Below are 14,446 nucleotides of genomic sequence, written 5' to 3' on the forward strand. Positions count from 1 at the left end.
CTTTTCATGTACTGGACAATAAATAAGGTGGGGTTTAAATAAAAGTGCAGAATGCATAAGTGAGAGGTTATAGTTAGCTGATATTTTCACACTGACACTCCTGAAAGTACATTTGGCACAGTACACAAGAAGTAGACACAATCTTAGCTTCAAGTAGAAACTGTGGCTACAATAACAGGTCAGAGGCCAAGCAAAACATTACTCACCTGACTCTGCAAAGTTTGTTCATCATTTACAAGGCTTAAATCAGGAGTGAGATGGAATAGTCTATAATTGCTTGCATTCTCTTGCAGCTCCATCAGCACTCAACAAAAGTTCACACTGTCCAGGACAAAGCAGCCAAACAATTGGCACCACATCCACAGTGTAGACTATTTTTCTTTTACTTTTCTCAGTTTTTTTATGTTTTGATGGAACCGTGTATGGAGGTTGAACTTTGAACAGCTGTGTTCTAAAAGAGAAAAAAACAAATGCAAATATTTGCTGCTAGATGCTGGCCTGGAACATAATGCAACTTAATGACAAACCTGAAGAACACCATGGATGACTTGGCACCAGGGTTGGCAGCTGGTTGGATATTGAATTGATCAATCAGGGGAGGACTAGTGCTCACCAGCTAACCACAGAGAATGTTGATTAAAAAGAAAAGAAAGGAGAAAATCCTGCGCGGACAAAGAGATATTGGAAGCATTGGGACAAAATTGGCAAAGTCTTTTCCCTGGGGTCAGGGAGTCCACAACTAGAGGGCATAGGTTTAGGGTGAGAGGGGAAAGATATAAAAGAGACTTAAAGGGCAGCTTTTTCACGCAGAGGGTGGTATGTTTATGGAATGAGCTGCCAGAGGAAATGGTGGAGTCTGGTACAATTGCAACATTTAAGAGGCATTTGGATGGGTATATGAACAGGAAGGGTTTGGAGGGATATGGGCTGGGTGCTGGCAGGGGGGACTAGATTGGGTTGGGATATCTGATCAACATGGACAGGTTGGACCAACGGGTCTGTTTCCATGCTATACATCTCTATTACCCAATGACTCTAAATTGTTATTTCTTCACTCTCTTTAGTTTTCTGGCCATTTTTAAAAAAAAAGTTGATTATTCTACAAAAAGAATCTCAATCTATAAGAAACAGTAGCTTTGAGTTTAAATATATAATTTCCTGCCTGTGAATGACTCAATCTCCTAGGATTGATATTCATCATTTGAAACTATTTAACAAGTTAGAATTCTTGTATTTTCTTTTTCATTTCCCATTAACTGTGTGTGTCAATGTGCAAGTGGAAGTTATGATCAAAGAAAGTTAGTTAAATCATTGATATAAATTAAATACCTTGTTGTTTAGCCTTGCCAGCTAAAGTTTCAGTATTAATAATGATTTGTTCATTTCCATTTAAGTTTTGAACTTGGTGTCCAAGATCTGAAATTTCTAAGGTCTGGTAAGGAACAAAAGGGCAACTTTGAGGGTCATTGAATATTTTAATTTCACTGTGTTGTGAATCCAGTGATAGTGAGGCTGGTTTGGTTTAGCCTTCTATCCTTGGTCACAACAAATATTCACTCCCTCCATCACCAGCAGAGCTGCAGTGTATACCATCCACAAGATGCTCTGCTGGAATTCACAAGGCTCCTTAAGTAACAACTTCCAAATCCACAACCGCTACTATCTAGAAAGATGAGGGTAGCAGATGCATAGGAACACCATCGCCTGCAAGTTCCCCTCAAAACCACTCCCCATCCTGACTTGGAAATATATTGCCATTCCTTTACTATCACTAGGTCAAATTTCCATAACTACCACACTCCACCATTTCACCCACCCACAACATTTTGGGTCTACATACGGCACATGGACTGCTGCAGTTCAAGAAGGTAACTACATACCTCCTTCTCAAAGTCAATTGCAAATGGGTAATAAATGGTGGCCCAGCCAGTAAAGCCCAGGAATAAAAATATCCAAAAACAAAATTAAAGAGGCAACTAAAGCACAATTCCATATGATAAAGTAAAAAGGGCTTTTAATTTTAATGCACCAAGATTTTATAAAGATAGCTTTTGAAGACACTGATATATATTTAAGTCATTGCCTATGGGAAGCTCTGTTTTGCATGTAAGCAGTATTTATTTTCAGTTATTTAAAGGCTCGACTTTTTGAGTTTGTACTGCTGGCATAGTGATAGGATGGCAGTAGGTCATGAGGTAGCAACTCTAATGCCCCTGCAACCTTGGTAAGCTGAGTCTACAAGAACTGGGTAGGGTAGGGAGACCAAGAGAATTCACTACGTGCATGAAGAATGGCAATATGGGAATATGAGGAAGCCCTTGATTGTTAATTTGTCTCCGTCTTTGTTTGGAGGGGATGGAACTATTGTACTGACAGGTAAAGAGAAAATTTTTGATCAAAGGGGTGAAAGATTGTTGGAGGGTCAAAGGTTGTTGGGAAGTGGGCAGGGATATCAAGTTGAGGTGAAAAATTGCTTCAGCTATCTTCTTATTGAATAGCAAAACAGGCTCAAAGCCTTACTCCTGCTGCTAACTAATTTGCCAAATAGTATTGTTTAGAACTGCCAGAGAGATCCAGATTAATTATTTTAGTTAGTAAAAACAGAAAATGTTAGACCTAAGATCCAGTAGCAATTTCAGAGAAAGAAGTAGAGTTTAATATCTCAGTCACAGATTCCTGAGACAGCCAATTTACATGTATTCCTCTACCCTTTCCAGCAGTAGATACCAGAAAGACAATAGAAAAAGTTTGAGTAGTACTGTCCGGACAGAAAGCAAGGAAAATAATTTTGTTATGTCTGTTAAAGAAGGAAAGTCCTATGTCCAGTTCAGGAACACTTCCAGTCCTTGACTATGTATATATTGTCTGGACGAAGGTGACTGAAATATATATGCAGAATTACATGTGTTTCAGAACACATCAGCAAATAAGGAAGCTGTTGTCAGAACTCAGGAAGGTTGTCAAGATGAATGCATTGGCCCTTTGCCTATTTTGCAACGTGGTCTTACAATGAATGCCATCAATTTACTCTCATTAATGTTGCAGCAATAGTCAAGCATATTGTTCAGGGATTCATTCACCTGGGTAAATAGTGCATGTGGATGCTTATGACGTTAAGCTGAAGTGGCGGCGGAAAACATTTTGTTTTTGGCACAGAATATACATTTTGCAAATGAGAGCTTTGAGATGAATGATATTTCAATTTGAAAAAATGAAAGCTGTAGGAGGAACAGAAGATCAAAATTACTCTTTCGTACTTAGTACTACCCACTAGATATTCTGCACAATGCAGTCTTAAGGTTCAGACATGAAAATCTGAGAAGCGAGTGGGTGACACAGGTCACTGTCATTCTTCCATAATATGCTATGATGGCAGGCAATTATTCTTTGAGATTCCCAGAACTGTAGTTGAAGATGTAGTATGCATTTTTGTACAGAAAATCAGAGTAATGAATACTGAAGCAGGCATACACTACATAAAATGTGAGGAAGATGAAACACAAGAACAGAAATCAGTGACGGGCTGAATAATATCTGTGATAGCTGAGGCAGGAGTGAGGGCAATGGTGAGAATATTGCTTTGTCCATCTTTACATGACATCTGTAGAGAGTTTGCATTGGCAATCAACTGAAAGAGGTGTGAACAAGAGCTTAATTTAATATCATGAGCCTTTGCTCTCAAATGTAGACCTATGCCTATAGGAGAAAAGCATAGAACTTCCACTCACCTCAAGGATATATCCTGACCTTAACAAGCTTATCCTAAACTGAGAAACTTTCCATCCTGAAAACAAGCACCCAGGTGTAATTATCAACTGAGAAGGGAGATTTCCAATGAAGGAAGATTGAAGTCACAGAGGTGCCTGAAGAATAAAACAAAACATGTGGCAAAATGTGCCCTGATATTGCTGCACAGCTGTGCTCTGACAATGTTTGAACAAGTGCATTGAAGATTGAATTGCTAAGGTTTCCATCACACATTTTTCATATTTCACTGAATAAGTTATAAAGGATGTTCATTAACCAAAGTCAAGCAGCTCATTTTCAAGATGGTATCATTTCATTTGACTGATCATTGTTTTTTCTTTAGCTGATCACGTCTGGCAAGAAACTGTGCAAAATTATAGAATGTGTTCTTCTAAATGCTCAGCATTAGCATGAGGGTTTCAAGAGTGCTTTGGTGGATGTGTACAGAATGAATTTATAATATGAGCTTATAGTACTCTCTATGTATCTTTGATATTCTAATCTACTTTCTACTGGTGAGACATCAAATATTGCTAAAGCATCAAATATTATCTATGTGTTGGAAATTGAGGTCTCCTTTAAATATGTGTACTCTTAGTATTCCATAATTTGTATTTCCTGTGCAGCATGAGATCTCATCTAACAGTGTTGCCTTCTATAAAAATAAACAAAAGATTTATCAGGCACTACTCTATTCTATTGTGAGTATAATGTTTACAAAAATAAAAAAAAGTTTCATTCTTAGAAAGAATGAAAACTGATCTTCGAATGGAGTTGGGCAAGGGGACAATAGTCAACCAAAGTCACGAATCACTGGCCAATGGTCACTGGCCAATGAAATGGTCATTATGATTCAGGTAAACTGATTGACACAGTGTAAGCTACCACAGCCTGGAAATAGGCTACATCAACTCAGAATGCTCAGGAACAGAAGGCAAACTTCATAAGATAGCCCTTGTGACCAGCAATTATCTTGACATGCATTAAATGTAATCAATTTACATCGATTGCACAAGGTAGCATCCGTTTACCATGAAAAGCCACTTCTTCTCTAAATCTATACATTTCAGAGCACATTTAAACTCAGGTCGAGATTCAGGAATGTGGAAGCCAAAGCAGACAGCAATCTGTCAAGCCATTAGAATGTGTGAGCTCATCTGGACTTCGTGTCCCATCTAGAATTCCCACAGAAGCCAAAGAAAGGACTTCTCTGTGCCTACATCCTTCCTGTCAACCCATAGTCAGGCCCAGTGTTATAGAATAGCATGCAGATCACAATATCACCGTCATCAGTCATCACTGATAAGTTGAGTGAGAATGCCAATGCATGGCAGATGAAGTATAATGTGGATTAATGCAAGGTCATCCACTTTGGTATCTAAACATGAAGGCAATTTACTACCTGAATGACAATAGATTGGGGAAGGGGAGATGCAATAAGACCTAGATACCCTTGTACAAAAGTAAACTTGCAGGTGCAACAGCTGATGAAGAATGCAAACAGTATGTTGACCTTTATCGTGAGGAGAGCAAGGATATCTTTCTGCCATTGTACAAAGTTTTGGTGAGACCACGCCTGGAGAGCTGTGTGCAGTTTTGATCTTGTCATCTGAGGAAAGGTGTTCTGGCTATAGAAGGTGTGCAACAAAGATTTACCAGACTGATTCCTGAGAAGGCAGGAGAGATCAGTTAAGAATACGTTCTCTGGCTTTTAGAAGAACTCAGGAGGATCCATTACAAAAGCTTAAAAATCTTAACAGGGTGAGACATGGTAAAAATAGGAAGGATGTTTCCAATTACCAAGGAGTCCAGAACCAGGGATCACAGTCTAAGGATGTGATGTAGGCCATTTAGGTCTGATGTGAGGAGGAATTTCTTCACCTAGAGAGTGGTGAGTCTGTGGAGTTGTCTGCCACAGAAAGTGGTTGAGGCTAAAACATTAAATGATTTCAAGAAGTAGTTAGATATCATTCTTAGAGCTAAAGGTAACAAAGGATATGAGGAGAAAATTAAAGCAGGATACTGAGTTGGACGATCAGCAACGATTATATTGAATGGAAGAGCAGGCTCAGAACACTGAATAGCCTACTCCTGTTCTTATTTTCTAAGTTTCAATATTTCTATATCATTCAATCCCTCAGTGGCAGGTGACCCTCTACTACCCAAAAGCTTCTAAGTAAAACTAATCTGGGATATGTGCCACAATGGAGTTTATGGTTTGATGCCCAAACCCACCATTGTTTTATAGGAATGATAAAATATCAGGCCTATGTTGTTGCTGATGGTGGCCCATTGGACTTCATGAATGACCAGTTTTCAGTTGTTGGGATAAATCCTTTCATTTTTTAGTTAAGTTGCATTTTTGGCAACTTTCGTGGAGGGTTTCTCTCCTGAAGGACTCACAGGTTATCTCACACTATCATCCAAACTTGACGCATTAATGAACTACCATGCCCATGTGGCAATTCTCTCATCAAATGCTTACCCGATTCTCCCACTCGCTGTAGCCGGATGTATCTGCTACTTATGGGACATCTCAGCATATATCAGCATCTCTGGATTTTGTGGCATATGTAAAAGATCATTATGCAGCCAGTCAAGCTTTGCCCTAAGTAGTTGCAGACATTTGCCTCTGATGTGGCAGACAAGGGGGAAATTGGTACCCTGCTTTGTGGTCAGGGATCTGAAGGTTCTGTTGGAAGGGGTGCTACAGAGGAAGATCATCGTCTTCCCATAGACCTCTCAGAGGAGGCCACAACATCAGACCTTACCATTTTGATGTGAGAGTGCTCAGGTCTCAGACCAGCTCAGTGCCGTCTCAGCCACTTGGAGAAATAACCAGCAGGGCTGACTTTCCCTGCTCTGCCAAAAAAAAACCGCCACTATCTTCACTCTGATATCTCAAACTCACTCTACTATGCCCACCTCCTACTGAGACTCACACTCCATCACTCTCAATATTGCCTGCAACATCTTCCCTTTTATGGTCTCACCCACCTCAACCTCCCATAGCACTATCCCTGCATGGCCTCTGTATCACCTACTCATTTGGGGCACCTTACCACTTTTCCCTCACCAGCACCAGCATTAACAGCTGTGCCAACCACTTTCATCTCACTTAATCCCTCCTTTTCTCTTAGTCCAGGAGAATACAGCTCATGATCAGGCAGAAAGAGCCAAAACAGGTGGAGGGGTCCTGAAATTCAGCTCCATAGTTACTACGAGGAGAGGAATCCACCCCAAGCAGCTGACTGGCCATACCCCACCCTGGATTGATGTCAGAGGCTATCCTTGACTTATTGTGTAGCAACCCCTGAACTGTTTCCCTTGGCTCCAGTGAGGAGTGCTCCTTTTAGAGTTGAGACGTGACTGCTTGCAGCATGTGCAGGATGTTTGCTGCATATGTGGTTGGTTCGTGATATAGGTGTAAAATCGGCATAGTGTGTTTCCAGCCAGCAACATTCCAGCCCCTTGACCTATAACTGATGACTGCAGACAAGCTGAAACAAATAGTGAACAGGCTGGAGAACTTCAGAAGGGTCTGACAGCATCTCTGGAGAAAGACACAGAGTTCACCTTTCCAGTTAGATTTGACTCTTCTGCACATGACAAGCTGCCTGGCTTTCCATTCTGCTTTAAACTGCAGAGCAAGTACTGTAGCCTTTAAAAAGTGTGGCTGAGGTGGGGGAGGCCTAACAATAAAATGTAAAGCAAGGCAGAGGTGTTGTGAGTTTTCAAGTATATACAAAAGTGAGTGAGCATTAAGAGAGCAAGCGAACAGCCCTTGGTTCAGTTGGTGTCCTTGCAGCATTCCAAAGTCCACCTGGAAGTGGGTCATAGATATGCTACAATGATGTGGAGAGGCTGGCACATGTTGGATGCCAATATCTGTGGATATGGAGTGTGTGTGGTCTCTGACTATGGAGCATACCCATGGGGGCATCTAAGAATCAAGGAGTGAGCTGGAGTCACCACTTATCTATCCTGACTTCTATTACAAAAATCTCAGTCTAGTTTCTTACTGGCAGGTGGTAGCATAGGAAAATGCATGCTAATGAGGTGAGATTAAGTAAAACTGGGGGTGAAATGAGTAAAATTCCAGATTAATATACCTCTCATTGCTCACTAGTGAAAAACTTGCCTCAAAATTCAGGACTTTGTTGAGATCAAAAAGTTGCATTCTTCTACATTGAGAAAGGCTTTCTTTAATATTTCACAATTCTCCCCAATTTCAAGTCATAGTTGAAATTGTTTAGAGCCTGGGATGATTTCATTTGTTAGGTCTTTTCTGAGCCTTTCCCATTTGGCACAGTTGCTGTGCCACACAATGAGATAAAGGATATGTTCAGCATTAAGATGGATTTCAGTTTCATAAGGACCATGTAGCGGTCATTATCCTGGACACATGCACCTGCAAAAGGTGGCTTAGTGAGGATGATGCCAACTTAGGTAGTTCTCCCATCACCTGTCACAGGCACAGTCTACAAATATGTCACTCAGTACTTAGCTTGCTCTGTCATTAATGGTCCTATCAAACCTCTCCTGACAGTCCTTCACCTGAAGTAATTCTATACATGTACTACCCTCAGTGCTTTTTCAAGTGATCTTCAGGTGATCAGTGGTTACATTGAAGAAAACTTGGACATTGGCTGGAAGATTGGCTGGTCAGTGATTATGTCCACATCTGGCCATTGCTTGTTTCATCTGTGAAACTGTTCTCCTAATGTTGACACAAACCCAAAGACATAACTGTGAAATAAGTTGCAAGATCAAGTGGACAGAGTGTGACATTTTTTTTTCTAGTGGCTAGTTCAATATCAGATATTCTATCAGGCTTTGTTCTTAATCATCTTTTCTCTAATAGTTTGATATAGCTCAGAGGGCAGTTAGAGTGAATGAGGAATCATGCTGTGTACAGACTGGGTAAGAATAGAAAGATCAGTTAACCAAATCTTTTGTTTACAAATATCTAGTACTTTTATGATCAATTTAGTTATTTGTTATGTTCCAGATCTATTAGTAAATTTCAATTCCACCAACTATTTTGGTGGAGTCTGAATTTGTGCCTTTGGAATAATACTCTAGGTTTCTGAAGTAGTGGTCCTGTAACTTTAGTATAATGCTACTGTCTCCACAGAGAATTTTGTCAAGCAAATATTTAGAAGATCAAAGTCATTGTCTTTGATTCCCATGACCAACTTATTTTCCTGCCAATCAACTCCTTTCCTCTCCCTGCCTACTGCCTGAAGCTGAACCGAGCTGTATCCACACTTCATATCTCAATGTTTTTCCAAGTGGAAACTTTTAGCTCTGTATTTATCTTTTTAAATTTAGGTGAGGCATCTAAACTCCAATTAAGAAGAAACTCACTTGGACAAGCACCAAATAGCAACAGGGAATTAGGTATCTCCCACTTTGAACTATCAAACATCAATTTCAACACATGTTTCAATTTATAAGGATAGGGCAACTATTCAACAACAGCTTCCAAACAAATAACCACAATTGCCTAGAAGAACAAGCACAACAGATTAACAACAGCTTTGGCACTTGGAAGGGACTTTCCACGTCACTCAGAAACATCTAGCCATTCCTTCATAGCTGCTGATTTATAATCCTGTAACTCTGTCACCCAGTAATACCATGTGGACTGCAACTGCTTCAGGCACTGGCTCATCACCAGCTTTTCAAAGGCAATTACAGTAAACGTTATCTAGCCCACATTCCATGCACATGAAAAGATGTCTAAAGTACAAATTCTACTTTCTATTTTTCAGTCAAGGATATCAAGTTGCACTAAACTTACATCATGAAATAATCAAAATTCTAGAAATGCAGCTTTTTACAAAATAAGTACTTGTAAACAAAGAATGATGAACAATGAAATATTGTTTGGATTTTTAAACTCAGAAACATGCAAGAAGAAATTTCCCTTTTTATTTAAAGTGTTATAGCATGCTTTTAACATATAGTTCAAAACAGTGACTTCTGGCTAGACAGGGTGCTCAAATAGGAAATAACATTCACATTACTACTGATAAATAATGTCATGAAAATAAGATAAATATCTGAACACTGACTAAACACTTCCATCAGAAATCATTATCACTTTTTTCCAATGAGCAACAAATCTAATTTTAAAAGTTTGTTTAAAAATCAAAATATTCACTTCATAATTATTGTCCACCTGCAGAAAGTTCTTAATTTATCAGGCAGAATTCAGAGATCGCCCGTCACCTGTACATATCAATTATTTATATGATTAGAGCAAACATTAATTGTAAACCTTCATCAACAAATACTTAAGCAGTGGGGATCTGGGCTTTGCAATTTATAACCTGATAAATTACATTTTTCTCAGGAGCACAGCAGGATAAATACAGAAAAGATCCAGGTGCATCTACACAATTGTGGAAATGTGACAAAGAACCAGCAATTACTTTCTTTCAAAACTAGATCCATGACAGTCACTTGGTTGTAATTTTGAAGCTTGATTGATCCCTGATAAAATGACAATTGATGATTATAGATCAAAACAAACACTTATTGGAGCATATTTTTGTTCAGGCTGTCTGCAAGGAAATCTAAAGCTGCATTTGTTGCATTGGCCTGACAAGCCAATTCTGTTCAGTTTGAATAATCTGAATCAAGGGTAATGTTTGAAACTGTTTCTTTGTACCAAAGGACAGTGGAAATCTGGAACATTCTTAAAAGGCTGCTGAGATTAATTGAAAAATTCTTAACTGCAGCTGATAGTAAAGGAATTTAAAGGATATTGTACAAGGGAGTAAGCGGAGTGAAGATAGACATCAGGCATGGTCAACTTAAATGACAGAACATGTTCAAAGGGCCGAATGTGTTCCTGGGAACACATCACAATAATTGTGTAAAAGAAAGAAATTTTCAACTCAAGACTTTAGTTGAGAACGAAACGAAATCTGAAACAATTGTGTTTTGGCAACTAAGCATGATTTATTGTATTGTTTTATCAATGCAAAGGTAGAATAGTTTTTAGGTGTCATGGTCAACACAACATGGAATTTTCAAATATAAAAGCTATTCTCACTTGCCCTTGACCAAAATGCTGTTCTTATAGATGTAAGATTTTTCTTTTTATAAAACGCCTTTCATATGACTTCAGGTCATCATAAAGTGTTAGACATTATTGAACTATAGGGAACAAACAGAAAGCAAAGAAAGGAAATTAGAACCATGGGCATATATTAAAAAAATACCTTGCGGTTTACAACCCTCTGTCACTAAAATATGAATTGGTTCAAAGCTGGTGTTTTATTTTTTGGAGGAGGCAATGGCCTAGTGATATTATCACTAGACTATTAACTCAGAACCCCATATGATGGCCTGGAGGCCCAGGTTCAGAATCCTCCTATGGCACTTGGAGCAATTTGAATTCAATAAAACAAAATCTGAGATGAGGAGTCTGATGACCATAAATGCATTGTTGATTGTCAGAAAATGCTATCTATTTCACTAATGTAATTTAGGGAAGGAAATCTGCCATCTTTGTCCAGTCTGGACTACATGTGACTCCACATCCACAGCAATGTGGTTGATTCTCAACTGCACTCTGGGCAATAAGTACTGACATTCACATTCTGTGAATGAATTTTTTAAAGAGTGAAATAATCCATGCACCTGATCTGCAAATCATTTTTTGAAATTAAGCCACTTCAATTAAAATCTCTCTCACTTCCTGCTGAACAAAATTAATATTAGTTACACCCAGTGACTCTATGTTACTGTGCAGTTGAAGCCTGATAAGTGCATTTGCCAAGAAATGCTATGCTTGGATCAGAATTATGCTTGAATCAGGAATTCTATAGGCCAATTTGTTATATCTGTTCTTCACCCCATTTAATCACTGCTATTTCAACTAAGTCTAAATTATAACAGCTAATTGATGCAACAATAAATCTTTTAGTCTACAAGGGGTGCCTGATGTACCAGACTGACAATGACAAATATGCTGAGCATTGAAAATATGAATAACTTGGAATCACTTTATATTTGGATCTGAATTATGTTTAAAGGCTTGACTTGGCACAGGAAGACAACATGATGGGACACAGCTAGCAATAAATTAGCATTAAATGCATTAACATAAAGTTGCATTTTAAATTTTAAATATAAAAGAATTGATAAAAGTATTTTAGGAAGCAGAATTAATTATTTGGCAACGATTGATTGTAATATAGTAATTCATGGCAGTACTAGCGTCATGAGTACATTTTCCAGAACACTGCAATGTGACTACACCACAGCCAAACAAATGTGGGTGCAAATTTCAAATTAATAGTCTAAGGAAAAAAAAAATCCTTCCAATTTGACCATCTTTTGACAGTAACCATTTTCCCCACTGTCCAGCTATCCCCTCAGTACAAAGAAAATGGGGAGTAATGGGTCAGGCCAGTAACCTGAATAAATACTGATAGTGCTGTTCCCATATTAGAATACATCACAAGCTATCTTAAACTTAAAACTCAGACAACTCCAGGTTATAGTCCAATAGATTTATTTGAAGGTACTAACTTTCAGAGCGCCGCTCCTTCATCAGGTAACTAGTGACCAGTTACCTGATGAAGAAGCAGTACTTCCAAGTAAATCTGTGGGACTACATATGGTGTTGCGTGATTTTTTTTCACTTTGTCCAACCCAATCTAACACCGGCAACTCCACATCATACTTTAAACTGAGCAGGAAAGATTGAACCTGTTGTAAGAGGGGAAAGAAAGAGACAAGGTTTCGCTACAAATGGGAGATGAAGATTGTTATAAATTCACAGAATACAATGTTGCCTCCTGTCCACTTTTTATTGAACTGGCTGTCGAGTGGGTGCCTATAGTGAGTTTACCTCATGATAGAGATCACATGACTCTGGAAGTCCAAATGTACATTAGTACAGTATTGCACTTCCATCCAAAACAGAGATTATAGCTAATACAATGATTTCCATTGACTGCTCTTCATAGATATTGATACTTATGTAAAATGCTTCAAGTTGGTCCCTTCTTGCCATTTAGGATCAAAAGTGGGAAGATCATTTGCTGGGCAATGCACAACAATAGTAATCATTGTGTCTAACTTCCATCTGTCTTTCTACTACACTTCAGCTCTTAATTTGCAATAAATGCACATTCTTCTCTCTCCTTGTGACCTTCTAACACCATTACACATCATCTGTCTTGCACTTGTTACTGAAAGAGTTGAAGCATTCATTTCCTTCTTGCTAGCTAACCTATACCAAGCTGATTCACACTATAACTCATGGACTCCAGTCAATATTTAATTAGTATTATTTCTTTTGTGAAAATTCATTCAGTTTTTCCTCTTTATCCTTCTTACTCAAAACCATTTCTGTACAGTGACCTCCACTCTATACTTTTAGTTATCAGTTCACAGGTTAGTTTCTCCCCTGTATTATACCATATAGCAACTTACTATTTCTCACAAACCTATTCATGCAAGTTAAGCAATAGTGTTTAATAAATTTGATCTTTTAAACGTTAAATTCCACCAGTTGTTCCAAAAGTTAATCCCAACTAAGGCACATCTATATGTGATGGTTTAATTATTCATTTTTCTTACATTTGTGACTGTGACAATGATAAAAAATATTCCTCCTCAACTTTCTTGATCTGTCTACAGAATTTGTATTGCTAGACCACATCCTCCATCCCCAATGTATCATCACAGCCAACAATCTGAGTGGGATTGTCTTCACCTGGTTCCATTTGTAGTCATTCGGTTGAAGCCAAAAACTCAACTGCATTGTTTTCCTTTCCAAATCCTGCACCATTCACTCTGGTGACCTCCACAAAGTATAAAGCAACCACACTCACTCTCACACTTCCCTGCTGCCCATCTTGGAACATAATCCAAGTATTTGATATCAGGTTCTAGATATGTGCTGACAACATCCAAGCTGACCCCTACCTCTCTCAGTTTCGCCATTGTTGCTAAATTATCAGACAGCTTTTCTGACATTCAGTACAGGTTTGTACAAATTTTCTCCAACTGAAAATTACAAAATGTGGAGCTGTTAACTTTCCTCTCAACTGCTTTCTTGAAGGTGTGTCAATGCACCAAATACACCATTGTGCATCGCAGTGAACCACCTCAGTAGGTCACCCACGCAATGTCCTCAGCAAAGTATTACTCATCCCTATCTTGTAGTGAGTTGGCACCTGCACTTCCTTTAGTCCTCTGTTCTAGCTGCAGGCTGCCCTTGTCTCATTATGTGTTGATCCATCTATGTATCTAATGCATGCACAATGCCAATGACAGCTGCTAGTTTGAGAATGAGGGTGATGTGTGTTATTGTTGAGTATTGTGTGTACGCAAGCTATGAGATGTGTACGTGTGGCTGCCATTAATTCTAAATGTTTGAGGGTGAGGTGAAGCTATGAATGAGAATTATGAGCCATGATTGATTGGGATCATAGGATGTCAAGTGGTGCGGTGTGGTATACAAGGTGTTCGAAAGGATTCTGAAGGATAGGATTTATGACCATTGGAAGAACATGGCTTGATTAAATACAGTCAACATGGCTTTGTGAGGGGCAGGTCATGCCTCACAAACCTTATCGAGTTCTTTGAGGAAGTGACTAGAAAAGTTGATGAGGGTTGAGCTGTGGATGTGGTGTATATGGACTTCAGCAGGGCATTTGATAAGGTTCCC

Source organism: Hemiscyllium ocellatum, chromosome 26 (genome assembly GCF_020745735.1).
Source record: "Hemiscyllium ocellatum isolate sHemOce1 chromosome 26, sHemOce1.pat.X.cur, whole genome shotgun sequence".
NCBI lineage: Eukaryota > Metazoa > Chordata > Chondrichthyes > Orectolobiformes > Hemiscylliidae > Hemiscyllium > Hemiscyllium ocellatum.